The sequence below is a fragment of the Rhinolophus ferrumequinum genome, chromosome 28, assembly GCF_004115265.2.
Source record: "Rhinolophus ferrumequinum isolate MPI-CBG mRhiFer1 chromosome 28, mRhiFer1_v1.p, whole genome shotgun sequence".
NCBI classification, from domain to species: domain Eukaryota; kingdom Metazoa; phylum Chordata; class Mammalia; order Chiroptera; family Rhinolophidae; genus Rhinolophus; species Rhinolophus ferrumequinum.
The window spans coordinates 9,082,533-9,098,491 of record NC_046311.1 but is presented as its reverse complement, the minus strand read 5'-3'; positions in this window follow the sequence as shown (position 1 = coordinate 9,098,491).

Genomic DNA, 15,959 nt, shown 5'->3' with positions numbered 1-15,959 from the left:
CAAGTATTTTTTTTTTTTCCACATAGAAAATTCTTCCCACTTACTCCATCATCCTCCCCGGCCCCACCTAATGTTCAGCTCTCTCTATTCTCATTTACTCATACAGACACGCCACAAAAATGCTCTTTGATTTATAAATAAACGGACAATTCTGCAAAAGTGCACAGACTATCTGTTGGTAAAACGAGTTTGAGGTCAGTTTTCGGGGTCCTTGGGTTTTTATATGCAATCCAGCCGCATTTCCTCTCTCTGCTTTGCTTGTTTAACTTACTAGAAACTTGGGCACAATTTTGCTGGTGTTGGCAGTTTTAAGGTATGGATTCGTGGAGGCTATTTACAAGATGCCAAGGGATGTCAAATCCAAAACATGTGATTTTTATCCCACGGTCCCTTCTTTGACAGCAGAAATACTCTGCAGATTATCAGATCCATTTGCTGATATTTAACATCTTTTTTTTTTATTTTTTTTTTATCCACCATGGGTTTGGCTGTGATGAATTTTAATGTTTCTTCATGCTGAAACTGACAAAAAAATTCTTTAAACATTTAAAGAGAGGCAATGGAAGCTTTACATTTCAATACAAGAGAGCCCTTTTCATTTACTTAAGAACTTCACAACTTCACAATTACTTTTCTGCCAAAGAGATTCAGCTTTTTAATTTTTGCTAAAAAAAAAAAAAAGGTACTTACAGACATTCTAAACATTAAACAGAGCTAATGAAGACATGGTTTTGGCCATTCTGAATTTGTCAATACTTGCTTTGCTCAAATTATCATGATGATGCTTTGGACTGATTCCGGGTTCTTTTGTCCCATAACTGTTCATTTTTTTCTAACTAAATCCATTTTTCAGCTAGCTATCGTTTTTAGTGAATATGCAGAGTAATCAAATAGGAGCGAAGATTAAAACAGAGGGATTCTGTCTTTTTCACAATTGTTTTCATGCTGTTCACGTTAGTTTTCTCTCTTCATGGGGCCTATTTGCTGAGCGGTGTTATCCTATGCCATTTATGGTCTCTCCTCCCAGGCCATTCCAGTTTCTCTTGTTGGGGAGAAAATGCTTCCCTGAACTCTCCTAGGTTCTTTGGGCTGGCCTAATAATGACATCAATGTGAGACAGATTAACAAGAGAAAATAACCGACTTTAATTACATGCGTACATAAAACCCCCACATACATGACAGCGTTCAAGACCCTACATACATGACGGGTTCTGCGATGGAAAGGTGAAATAAGGAACGTGTGATATCCTGAGCTAAGGGATGAGGTAAGGGGCCTGAGGCTTCAGAGGGGAGGAGGGTCATTCACAGGACAATAAGAAGAGCTCAGTAATGACATGTTTGCCCTGTCGTACAGACAGGTCATAAGAAGTCATTTCTGATAATAACTCATTATGGGCAAGGCCACCAATTTAAATTGTTTAAAGGAGACATAAAAGTTTCTCGTGAGCCCGGGGTCTCGAAGGCCTTTACCTCAAAACAATCCACACACCAGAGACACATCCTAGGGAGGACCGTTGGGAACACCTTCACGCCAAAGCTGTCTAAACCCACCACCATGAGTTCTTTGCAACCACTCCTCCTGGACTACAGCCGGGACCTGTCCAACTGGCAAGACAGTCACAGCGTATAACTGTGAGAGTGATAAGACCATACTGGACTCTGGGCCCCCACACGATAGAGTCATACATAGTTCAAACCCACAGCTCTGGGTGGCTGACACATTTCTCTGCCCCCCGCCCCATACCCTTTGTCTATTTTCTGACTTCAGAATCTCAGTCTCCAGCCACGACTCTTGCCTGTCTTAACCGATGAGGATTATAGCTTTGCCATCACAAACCCCATCTGGCAGGGTGACAATAAATATTTGAATGAATGAATGAATGAGGTACTGTCAATGTTAATATTTTTTGCATGTCCACCAGAGTAATGGAGGGAAGGCTCCCACTACTACTGCCCTCAACACAAGACTGCCAAACAATGGCCTTGCTCATTTCCTTTAATGTCGCAAATGTGCCAATGCTTTGAGGTTGGGCCCACTCTCTCAGAGTTGCTAATTGAGCCTCTGACAATTAGCTGTTGGCAACCACCAGCTAGACTGGTATTCCCCGCTGAACACAGACAATCTCACAGAATAGTGACAATCAGATGTGCCTGCTCCATGATTATGATGAAATAGGACAAACACAGGACCACTCAGTAGTAGAGAGAAGGCCACTGTGCCACCACAAAAATGTCCAGACATCTCCCTCTTTACTGCTTCTTTAATAACAACACCTTGTTTACTTTTCCTAGATAAAAATCAGTGGGCCCCGGGGCTACACTGCCTCTGCTTCCTGACAACAAATGCTCAATCCAAAACAGATTCCTGTTTTTCAAAATCTTCCTCAAACGTCCCAACAGCTCCCAGTGCAAGCTCAAATCCTAAGCCTTTTCCCTCCAAAGAATACGAGGCAGTTTATATTAAAACATGCGTTCAATAAAATAATAGAAATACGTAAGAAAAAAATAGAAAGAAAGGAAAGAAATGTTTCTACCATATGGATTCATAGTTTGGTCAAAAATAAATATGAAATCAGAGTCTGATTTTCTCAAGAGTAAGGAAAAACACATGTGACACAGGAATTTACATATTTAGCTCTCACCATGAGAATGAAAAAACGCTCACTGGAATCCTGGGGGAAACAAAGATTTTCCTGGCAAGAAATTCTCCGAAATTTCTCACTTCAGACCTACTATTAATGAAGGGCAACGTTTTTGCTCCTCAATTGGGAATCATCCCATCACGACATCTGGGCCTTTTAATCAAAGGCTAGACTCTCAGTGGAGGAAAGGAAAACCTAAAGGATTATGAATTTGAAGTCTGAAATGTTTTATGTATCAAAATAATAATACCATATATTATACAACATAAATTTAATAATTATTGTTACCATAAAATTTAATAGTAGAAATTAGGATTTTTTTTTCTTCCTTTTCAATGATCTGAAGTAATTTATAGAGCTTTTCTCTGGTCTTTGAAGACAGAATAAAAATCCCCGTGAAGCTACGGGGGCCGTGTGCTTTCTGTGACACAAACACACTTCCTTCAGCATTTTCTTCTCCTTCGCTGGAAATTGGTCTTTTTAAGCTTTCTGTTAGCAATGGGGACAATTTCAGTCAAATTATTATTTTTATCTAGGTTTTCATATTTATTTGCATTAAAATCTACAAGGCAGGCTCTTAAGATTTTAAAATTTCATTCTGTTCCAGTGCTTATTTCCTCCTTGTTAATCCTTATTTTATACTCCCTTTTTTCATGATAAATTTAGCTAGCAGTTTGTCTATTTTGCTAAATTTTCTAAAAACCAGAATTTAGATTTATTAATTATATCTATTGCTTTGCTATTTCTTAATTTCATCAATTTATGCTTTACTTTTATTATTTCCTCTCTTCTGCATTTTTAGCTTATATCATTGTTCTATTTTTTGAGCTGAGAATTTAATTTATTTTCATTCTTTTATTTTTCTAATGAAAAGGTTTAGTATTGTGAATTTTCCTTTGATCACCACTTTCAATATTCTCTGTAGATTCTGCTATGTAGTACATTTGATATGTTAAAGATATGTCATTATTTTTAAATGTGTGATTTCAGTTAATATATATCAAACACTCAAGAGTAGTGAAATTATCAAATCCCAAAATAATCAACTCCAAGAATATCCTTGAAAAACTATTAAATTTCAAAGGTAAATATAAAAATCTTGAGGAATTCCAGGTAAAAAGATCAAATCACTAATACAGACAGAAAAATTAGGCAGGCATAAGACTTTTTTAAACCAACATACAAAAATAAGACAGTAATGGAGCAAAATTCAAAACAAAACAAAAACATCTCATTTTCAAAAAAACAAAAGAAAAAAACAGTGAACCAGCATTTTATGTATAGTAAATCAGTCCTTCAAATATCAAGGCTATACACATGATTTTTCTTGGGTTATAGTTTTAAATATTAGCTTTGTTCCATTGTTTTCTTTACTTTTCTTCAAAGACTCCAGTTTAATAAATATGATTCCTTCTGTGCTTTTCTCCCATTTCCACTATTTTCTCTCTGACCCTTTCATCTTTATTCTCTTTGTTTTTTTCCAGTCTTTTTTCAATGTCTTTTATCAAATTATCATTTGAGTCTATTCTTCCTTGCAATACATTACACATTTGTGAGGAAATTTTATCTTTTTCTGCCATATCTTTCCTGAATTAAATCAACTTTCTTTTAATTTCTTCCCATTTTGATGTCCAGTTTTGTTTTTACTTTTAAAATTTCTGGCTCAAGTTGACCTTCCATACATTAATTGCTTGTTTGAGCAGATTTAATTTTATTTGAAATATTAACTTATATGTGTCTTCTGATTCATAGCTGTTTTTGTTCCAGAGGGAATGCTCCTCATTTAATATGTATGAGATTTTGTTTCCTGATTTTCTGTAATGGCTCTGTTTGAATTTGACTTTCCATTGGTTTACTTTTATAGTATTAAGTTGTTTTACATGATTTCAATTAGGTTGGTGCAAAAATAATTGTGGTTTAAGAGGTTAAAAATTGCAAACACCTCAATTATCTTTGCACCAACTTAATACTTTAATAGAATCCTGACCTATCAATATAACAGTCCAGATATTTTGGCCAGTTTGCTAATTTGTTTTGGAGGGGTGGGGCTGGGGGTTGTAAGCTTTTCAATTAAATTTCACTTTTGACTTGCAGGACCCTAAATTTCTCCCCTTTTCTCTTTTTGTTCTTCACTCCCCATTGCCAAATAGTGATATTCTCTCTCTCTCTCTCTCTCTCTCTCTCTCTCTCTCTCTCTCTCTCTCTCTCTCTCGTCTCATAATTCGGCCCACCACTTTAATTCCCACAAACATCGAAAACCCTTCCCTATAGTTCATGCGTTGATCCACTAGGATAGTTTTTAGACTTAGGGGTAGACTTGCTTTTTCTGGGGTAGTTTAAGAATCAACTTTGTCCTCTTCGCTAGCTTCTGTAAGTCCTTCTGTCTTTCGCCAGATTTTCTTGATACCTTGAAAAACGATGGGGCCTTCCCTCAGGGAGCTCATCTTTGGGATGGAGTGGTGGTGGGACAGAGAGAGATCTTACGCTGGAATTTTGTTGCTTTTTCTTGTTTAAATCACTGTGACTTTGAAGGTTAGGCCTCATCTTTCTTCAGGTTATGCTGAATATGCAGTTTCTATATGGATCTTTCTTTCTGTTGTTTTGTGTTGGTTTGTACTGTAATGAGAAGACCTGAAACTGGGCTGTGGTCTTCAGCCACCCATAGCTCTGACTTTCTTTGATTTAAGTTGAATTTTCATCATTTCACCACTTGGCTCCTGTCCTTATATCATGGTTCTAATGATATTTTGGTCGCAATTATGCCTTTAGTGACCTTTTGGATGGTAGACATTAATAATTAAATAGAAAGAAATAAAATTTTGCCCTCAGTCTATTTCCTTCTGAGTGTGATCGGTTTCTTTCACACCATAAACAGCTTCTTCTATGACATTTTACCAAAAGCTTTTTTTAAAGAATAAATATATTTTAGCTCTCTTGATCGTCACATAACCACTGTGAAGTGTTTACTATCTCCACTCTAAAGACTGAAAAACCTGATACCTAGAAAGGCTAAGTGTTTTGCCCAAGGTCACACAGTTAATGTGAAAACCAGGAATTCAATGTCATTTCTATGGCAAGTTATGAGAAAAAGAAAAAAAAAATTACAAGAAACATCTAAAAATAAACATGCCATATGTGTAGAAACATTTCTAAGGCATCATGGTCTTTTAGCATCTTTACAGAATTTAGTTAATTAGTGAACAAGTATTAAGCCTTGACGCAATAACAATTTTGGCTGTAGACTCAACTGTCTCTAGTCCATTCTAATCCAGTGAGTTCTCTCTGGTAAAAAATAAAATAAAAAATGGGACAATTCAGCTTAAGAATAATTTTTTAGAACAGATAATGTGAAATAAAATGCTTAACCCAACATAGAGAACCCAAGGTTGACAATTGCTTTAGTGTCTGATATAACTACTCTGAGATAATCGATTTCATTTCCAGAAATGGGGGTTGGGTGCACCTGTTCACTTAACTTTAGCCCTGAACACCATTACAGCTAATAGCGTAAATAAATATTCAGTATACAACGACGTGACTGAAAAGGTGTTTGTCCACTTCAAACAGGTGAGTTTTGGAGAGAAAGAAAAATTAGCAAATCACGTTTCACTTGCCAAGTGCTAGAGCCATCCATCCCTCTCTTGCTTTAAATGTAATTACTTAGCACAACTCTTCAGAAAATCCTTCAGTGATCACCTCCCCTCTCCATCTAAGTATTCCCCATCCTTTTCACGCTTCCATACATTAAAGACTCATCATCTTAAATAACTCTTCTCCATAGCAAACGGCAGTTTGGTTTACGCTGGTTGTGAGAAAACAATGCAACATGATTCAGATAATCCCATCGGCAACGTTCAGGGGATACAATGCATCGAGTACTTTCTTAGCAAAACGATGCCAAATTCTTCATAGGCAGAAACCTAATCCGTTAGCGGCTCTTATTTGAACATAATTTTTCCTTTAAGTCCCAAAGAAAGAGTGACGGGAGTCAGCAGCCTACTGCTAAGAACGGAAATACAAGCCAACAGCTCCAGGTAATACATGTATGTTGGCTTCTTGTAGCAATTCTAATTGTCCTCATAGCATAGAGTCAAATGTCAGCTTAAGAACCATTAGGGCAGAAATGGGAAAGGGGTCACATTTTCAGGGTTTACCTTCCCTTTCCATCTCCAAACATGCTACCAAATGCCTTGAAATAAGTAATGACGTTAATACATCCATGAGTATCTGTGTGAAACATAAGCATATGCTTCAGCTTCCCCATCGACTCTCACATGGTTTTCTTCTTTCTTAAAAATTGTTCCATCCAAAGAAAATATTCTGTAATGGAAAAATCCTCTTACGTGTCATTTAGCAAACAAAACAAACAAACAAACAAACAAAAACCCCTCCAGGAAGCACCATTGCAAGCGTGTGCACTGAGTGTGCACACATATATGTACGTGTGTGTGTGTGTGTGTACAGGAACCCACGACCAGCATTTGGAATGTCCTCCCTCGGGCAAAGCAAGGACTTGTAAGTACCACTATTTTTCCTCTCAGCCCTGGAGAGCACAGAGGCAGCCCTGTGTGTTATTAATGGATAAAATCTGAACAGCAGCCAACCCCAAGGTGAACACTATGCATTTAAAACATTTCATCAGACAGCTAAGTATTTTTTTTTTAAGCAGCAGATATCTCTCCAGCTGCCACTCAATAGATCCAGATAGAAGGGAGCAATAGCTGCCCTCACTAATGTGCAAATTGATAGTATGAACTCTCCACCAAAATATAAACAGCCCTGTGTTTCTTAAGTGTCAGAATCACAGGCTGGGGTGGTGTGAGGGAGGGTGACAGATGAACCCTAGAATTATCCAGCAAAAGGAAATGGTAACTGTAAAATTTTTGTCCAATCAGGGAGCAGCCTGGGCTCGTTTCTCGGTGTTGGATGCTCAGCTGAACCCTGGCAGCTAGAATCTCGACATTCATAGGCCATGTATGACTTCAGTAGTTTGTAAGGGTCCAGGAGGAAGTGGGTGGTGTGTCAAGTCAGGAAGAAAACATAAACGATTAGGATTGGCTTTATTATTTTGCTATTTTTTCTCTGTTTCATTCCAAAAACTGATTTGAGATGTGGGCTGGTGATTTTCCAGTGACCGTCCCCCCAGATCCCTTTTCTGCCCAGGTGGTGCTGCCCAGGGAAGCTGACCTCTATGGCGCATAACCCTGGCTACTGGCTGACCGCTGGGCTTGACCACTGGGAGGCCGTGGAAAAAGACCGCAGGACAAGAGGAGACAGGGATTGTCCTATTTTCCCCGGCTTCCTTCCTGCTACAGGCCCAGCCCTGGCACTGGGTGACAGATGAACCCTAGAATTATCCAGCAAAAGGAAATGGTAACTGTAAAATCTTTGTCCAATCAGGGAGCAGCCTGGGCTCTGGTGGTTTCCTCCAGGAGCACAGATTCCCAAGACCCACCCAGGTCTTACTGAGCTCTGCTCACGATTGTCTTTCACTCCCTTTAGGCCTGACGGTGGCAAGACTATGAGCTCTCGCTGGCCTCTGGTACCTCAAATCCTGGTTGGTCTTTTCTGCCCTGTCCCCAGCTCGTACGGAGCCCCTTCCTGTACGGTCTGGTGGGATCCCACCGTCTGCGATTTTAATATTAATATAGTTAATATTTGTAAAATGCTCACCATTCCTGACACGTAATAAGTGCTCTTTATGTTTGTCACATCAATAAAAACGACCACATAGAAACACAACTCAACCTCCTAATTCCTGCTTGCTACATTGGATAGCAAGTAGAGAATGGCAAGGAAATGTCCCTCTACTAATTTCCTACCTAAAGTTTTGTTTTTAAAAAAAGTAACAACAGGCCAAAATGGAGTCACTTTTCTAAGCCATGTCACCCAACCAAAAGTTAATCCCTAACTTAACTGCAGTTTCGGCCTCTCCCAGGAGTGAATTTTTAAACCAATCAGCCTGGAATTTCCCGATCAGCAGCCGTGAGGGAATCTGCCTAGTAAGAGCCCCTGCCTTCCTTAAGAGAGGGTGTCCTGGCGTGAAATAATCCACTCTTTGAACTTCTTAGTCCCACCCTCTTTCTACCTAGAGAAACCTTTCATTTTGTGCAACTCATCCACCTCATGGAAGCACCCTTCTAGTGGCTATGTGGGAGGCTGCCCGATTCAGGGATCAGTTAAGAAAGCCAATTAGATCGTACTAAAATAAAACCGACATGACCACATCTAATCGTAACACTATGTTCAGAGGAATATGATGCCATGAGCCCACTCCAGAAAAATAGTGCATGTGGAGTCACGGGCTTAAAGGAAAAGGCACACCCCATTTCTGAACGTTGCTATCTGAGCCTCAAAGACGGGCTCCCTTCCTGTGATAATGCAGCGAACTGCTAACCTCTGAGGTTGATCCTGGTTAAAATTAATTTCCTTGTTGCAAAGGTAGAGTTGAAAGCAGTATTATCCCCTTCTTAATTATAGAGACTCGCACGATATGAGTACAACAACACAACCAAAACAGCTTTAATGACACATCCTAGCTACTTTTAGACACAATAGAGAGAGAAAGGAGGAGGTACCCAAGCTTAGAAGAATAAAGGGTCCCAGCTCTCACCAGTGCAGTTAGAGTACGGGGTCCACTGATAGTGGAGACCATCATGGTGGCAGGTTTGTCCCGTCAATTTGTTTTCCCCCCAGGGAACTGGGTCTGCCCTGTTTGACTCCAGGAGTGGGGAGTACTGATTCAACAGTCCAGCAGGTGAAATAGCAAGGCCTAGCCAAACACACCTGTCCTGTTATCTATTCCGGACCATCAAGAAGCCCTTGTTTTAACTGGATGCAGTTATGTTCCTTGTTGAACGTGGCCAAGCTGTCAATGGCTGGTCTGCTCATACACAAGAAAATCACCAATACTCTCAAGGGATACTGCTAGAAGCGAAACACCTCCTACATTTCCAGCCTAAACTGTACACCTGCATTCAAGCTGCTATACTATTCTCAAGTTCTGTTACAAATGCAGCCCTGAACAGACGGTCTTGAGTTCTGCCATTAGGTATTCTGCAATGGAAACCTCCCTTTGCCTTTCCTGAAACCCAGTCAGTAGGAACGTGCCTCAGCCCCAAGATCTGTTAGCATTGTTCCACCTACACCTCGACCCCAAGTCTGAGTTTCTTAGTCTAGTGCACTGCTTTGAAGCCCGCAACAGACAGACCATGGTTCGAACTCAACAGAGTTAGAACTCGGTGGAGAAGAGTTCAGAGTGCTGAGGGATTTATGTTAAGCCCTGCAGAAGAGGCAGCATTGGTCATCCACAACCTGTTCTCTCCGAAGCATTCTCACTCAGGTCAGTGTCAGAATGAGATCCAATTTCTAGTCAGTAACTGTTGGCTTCCATAGACGCATGCAAGCATACACACACACACACACACACACACACACACACACACACACACTCCAGTCTCATACATCTCATGTATCTGCCAAGGCAAACATTACTTCTACTCAAAACTTGTAAGGAAAAAAAAAGAAATACTTCCTAAGTGCAAGGAAAGAAAGCATTTGTAAGGCAGCCTCTTGTAATACAGTTCAAGTTGAGCTCCTTTGTAGCCAATGCAAATAAGAACAGCACACATCGCACAGATGTACACCACTTTTTTTTTTGAGAGAGAGGGATATTTTCATATGTTGTTTTAAAATTCTGAAAAAAATATGCTCATGATTTTAAATACAAAGAAACAGGATTAATGATGACCAGTAACCGTACACCAGCCCATTCCAGTGCCATTTCCCAACTCCATAGATAACAACCACGAATGACAGTGTATTTTTGTTTTGTTTTGTTTTTAAGAATAGGTATGTCAAAATGCTTTTTTAATTTGTAATAACCATACAGTGGAGCTGACTTGTTTTCTTTTGTTATATGGCTCTATGATGTTTTTTGCTTTATTTAGTGCTGTAAAATATGTATAACAGCAAATTCCCATTTTAACCATATTTAAGTATACAGTTCTGTAGCATTAAGTACTTCACAATATTGTACAACCCTCATCACCATCCATCTCTAGAACATTTATCTTCCAAAACTGAAACGCCATATCCGTTAAATAAGAACTCCCATCCCCTCTTCCACCGAACCCATGGCAACCACCACGAATGTCACTATTCTATATACTTCATATATGGGAAATAATTCAATATTTGTCCTTTAGTGGTTGGATTATGTCACTTAGCACAATGTCTTCAAGGTTCACCAAAAATTCCTTCATTTTTAAAGCCAAATAATATTCCACTGTATGTCTAGATCATGGTTTGTTTATTCATTCCTCTGCTGACGGTCACCTCAGTTGCTTCCACCTTTGACTATTATGAATACTGTTCCTATGAATATGGATGTACAAATGTCTCTTTGAGTCCCTCCTTTCATTTCTTTTGGGTGTATACCCAGAAGTGGCAATGTTGGATCATATGGTAATTCTATTTTTAATTCTTGAGAACCACCATACTGTTTTTCATAGCAGCGATGCCATTTTACTTCCCACCAGCAGTGGACAAGAACTCTAATGTCTCCACATCCTTGCCATGTGCCCTCGAGAAGAAGGTACATTTTGCTGTTGCATGAAGTGCTCTGTACATACTTGTTAGGTCCAGTTAGTCTACAGTGTTTGTTTCCAGTTGTTTAGCTCATGTTTCCATGGAGAAATGAGGGTCTACAACTTCCATGCCCACCTTCTTGCTAACAGAACTCTAAGTTCTACAGATTTTAACATACGTGTAGACTTGTGTAATCACCACCACAATCAGGACGCATAACAGATGACACAGGGAACAATTCCATCACTCCAGAAAATTCCTTCATGCTGTCCCTTTGTAATGATACTCTCCATCCCACCCCTAGACCACGGTAACTACACAGATGTGTCTATTAAACACAGATAGACTCAAACCACACATGCTGCTGGGCAAATTGGGTTTTTTTTGGTTATCAGTATATCTTGGATACCATTTGAAACTAATATGTGTATAAACTTACTTAATGCTTTAATACAAGAATAGGATAATTGAAATTTCTGTGTCAAAGTGCATGTGGACTTGTAATTTTAGTAGATATTTCCAAGTTATTATCCAAATAGTATCACAGTGTGTACCCCTAGAAGAGTAAAGTGATTGTTCTCTCTATATATCCACTAACAGTAAGGATAATAAATACTTTTAAAATGATGGGAGAAAAATGTTACATACTTTTGTTTTATTTTGTATTTGTTCAAAATGAATAAGGTTGGCATTTTTCCCTTTGTTTAGCCATTTGTTTTTATTTTCCTAAGGACTGCCTTCTTGAATCTTTTGCTCAATTTTATATTTGATTTTTTTGCCTTCTAGAAGCTCTTTGTAAATTGATGAAATTAGTCTTCCATCTGTCATAACTTTTTCAGTTTGCTATTTGTATTTTTACCTTATTTGTGGTATTTTGCCATCAAAAATCTCTAAATTTTATGTGCTTAGATTTATTTATTTTTTCCTTTCTGGCTCGTGTGTCATGCTTTAGAGACGACTTGATTTTAAGGATAAATACATTTCCTTCCACTAATCTGAAATGGCAGTTTTATGAACTACTAAATTCTCATATGCAATTAGATCCATTTCTGGACTCTCCATTCTATTCTTTTGATCTGTATATCCTTTAGCCCTACTACCAAACTGCTTTAATTATCGTACCTGCATAATTGTATTGCACCTGTATACCTGTATCATACCAGTATAATAATTGTACCTGTATAAAATATTGTATGATATGCTTAGGTTAATCTCGCCTCATACTATTATCTTTTTAGAAATATCTCAATAATTCTCAAATGCACTTTTTATAATGTTTACAAAAACAATCAGATAATATAATGGAAAAAGTAAAATTAACAATTTATATATATATATGTATATATATATATATTAGTATACACACACACACACACACACACACACACACACACACATATTTCCAGTTAGATTATTACGTATGTAAAGCAAGCTTTACAACTCTATTAAGGACTACAAAAGGAGACATGAATAAATGAGAAGAAATAGTTTGTCCTCAACTGGGCAGACAATATTATAAACTTGTCAGATCTCCCTACAGTATTAAATAATTGCTATTTAATCCCAATCAAAATACCAACAGGAGTTTTCTTTTCAATTTAACAAAATGCCACTAAAATTCATTTTTAAAAACTGTATGCCTCTTATTAATTGTTCCCTTAGCAACAAAAATAACTGGGTGAAGCTTTTGAATTAAGGACCTAATTAACTTTATTTCTCTGTCTTCCTTCCTTCCTTCCTTCCTTCTTTCTTTCTTTCTTTCTTTTTTGCTTTTTAAGGTGGGTGCAGCTCATAGTGGCCCATGTGGGGATCAAACCGGCAACCTTGGTGTTATTAGCACCACGCTCTAACCAACTGAGCTAACTGGCCACACCTTAACTTCTTAAATAAGGTCTTTTTTTGTCCTAGTTTTTGGTCATATGTTTTTTCTTTTCTTCTAGTTATGCAGAAACATAGACATTATATCTTTATCAGCAATATAAATACATATATGTTGGCCAGCTGCTAAGAAAACAAAATCCTCTCCTTTTTCCGAATAGCTATGTATTTTTTTCTGATCTTGACTCCGAGGACATTTTTTTTTTAAAGTCCAAATGCCATACATATATCACCATGCAATGAAATACACCTCTATCTTTTCTTATTTAAAAAGTACAAGCTTCTCAAAAGCAGAGACTTAGCTTTTGTTCTAAACCACATTCCCATATGAAGGGGCTCAAGAAAAGTTTAGACAGTGATCCGAATCCAAAGCTTGCACGTGTTCCTAATACTCTCTCTTTTTCTCATTTTTCATTTCTTCAGCTGATTTTTGTTTCATTTTTTTCATCAGAGAAAGTATGACTATAAGTCTACCACCTGTCTTTCACAGAGGAATGAATATAGGGAAACATCAAGATTTCAGTGAATCAGGAAAAGTACACGTTGATAAACGGACTTTGGGAGAGACCACTTAGTAATGTGTTCTGTGCTGTGAACATGTCCCTTTGCACATTGGGGTGCCTAGCTAAAATCCCTGATCGTCTGTTTAGTGAGATATCTGTCTGCTTGCTCAGGCTTAGGGACCCTTTTACTTGGAACTCAGTTGGGGGAATCCAAATATCCCATTTTAAGTTCCCTAGATGTCAAATGGGTTTTTAATCTACACACTGTGGGGTTGTAGGAGACCATGCCTAAATTGAGAATTCTTCACTCCATCAGGCTGACAAAACATCCTACAAGCCAATCTCATTGGACTCAAATGAGAAATACATGCTATCCTGGAGAAATTATGTAAAGTGAAGCGGGAAAGGAAGAGTTGTGTATAGCAATCAAATGTGCTATTTTCTCACAAACTTTTTTTCTACAGCTTACATGGACTGTGGTCAACAAATAAAAGCTATAAATACCTATCCACAGCTTTTTACGGTGATCCCAAAGCTAAGATATTCTCTCTCTCTCTCTGTCTCTCTCTCTCTCTCTCTCTCCCCCTCTTTCCCTCCCTCCCTTTCACCCACACATAGACATATCCACAGTTTGATTAAGTTCTTTATTTTTACAAAAATTCGTTCTAGTTCCTAAAGTCTAAGGCTTTAACTATTGAAATACTCAGAAAATTTTTCACATTTTTAACTGTTTTAATTAGCTTCTAATCATTTCTCTTCATTTGGAAAGATCTGGTTAAATTTGACCCTGATCAAGAACTTGCAAATAATTATTGATGTTTCCCTTAAAATATTAGTGGGGGGAAATTGTTGTTTCAGCAAATATTTATCATAGATGCACTACACGCAAACAAGAAACACCTACCAGTGACAAGAGTTAATTAGGGAACAGGCCACAGTGTCAGGTCATAGCTGAGAAATGACTTGTTCAGTTGTAATATCAGTATCCTAATGACTTAGAATTTTAGTGAAACATTTGATACATATTTAAAAACCAACTTTAAAAAAAAGTCTTGAGAAAAAAATAGGTAAATTTGTCTACATTAAAATGAAGAACTTCTTTCTGTTGACCAAACCAAAGAGTCTGAAGACATTTGACTGACTACCCTTCGAAACTCAGAAGTGGCTTAATATATGTCTAAGATTAAGGCAAGGAAATGGAGGGAAAAGCAAAATTAAAATTTTAAATCATGCTTTTTTTTTTAAGAGATGGTTATTATTTTAGGTGTGGGTTAAATTTTAAAATTATAAAATAACTCCATCACTCTCTTTTTTCTCTTATGTTAGATCCTCTTTCTCTAGTGCAATGTTTGGCACACATATGCCACAAAATAAATAAATGTCAGGGGACAGAAAAAGAAAAAAGATGCTATTTCTCAATACTGATTGTTTTGTTTTGTTTCTTTAAAAAAAAAAAAAACAAACATATAAAAAGACACTATTAATATTTTTCCATGGAAAGGCAATGAGTTCTTCCTGTGGGATGAGTTCATCTTTTTCTTCCTGTGAGTCAATCGAAATAATACTAGTTATTTAATGAACATGTATCCGTGCTGCTCTATGAAGTAAAAATTCTCAGTGGCCTGTACTGACACATCTCATCCTAATCAAAATGCTTTGTTCTCGTACGTATTTGGCTTCTCCCAAAAGCCGATTTTATTCCTGAATGTTTCTTAATTGGGATCCACCAGAGATTATCAGGCGTATATATTTCTGCTGAAGAAATTTCCACCGGAGATGGGTGCCCAACCCACTAAATGCCAAATGGTGTTTTTCAGTCGACACACTTCTGATGACTACTGCATTCCTGTACATATTTGTAGTGTCATGTGACTTTGCCGCCCTCCTGTGGTTGCTTCTTGGGGTGCCCAGATCTTGTTTATGCATCAGGGCTCTAGTGACCTTCTCACTAGGTCATCCCCACATGCCTACTCGCTGCTCTTGGCCACATATGCCCAAACTACCTTTCATTTCATACTAACCAATGGACTGAGTGAAACAGTGTCCCAGCAAGAAGTTCTGAGCACGTCTGCTCGTCTTTTCCCCACGAGCCCAGAAACAATGGGACAACAGCACATCAGCATTCCAAATAAGTGATGCATTTTTTCCTTCAATTTTCCTGTTTTCAACTCTCTCCAGGGTAAGAACTTTCTGATAGTCTATTTCAAGGCCTGGCCAACTCTTACTATAAAGGGCCAGATTTTGGCCCATACAGTCTCTGCCCCAACTACTCAACTCTGTGTTTGCAGCATGAAAGCCACAGATCATATGTGAACAAACTTAGCAGTGTTCCAATAAAACTTTAT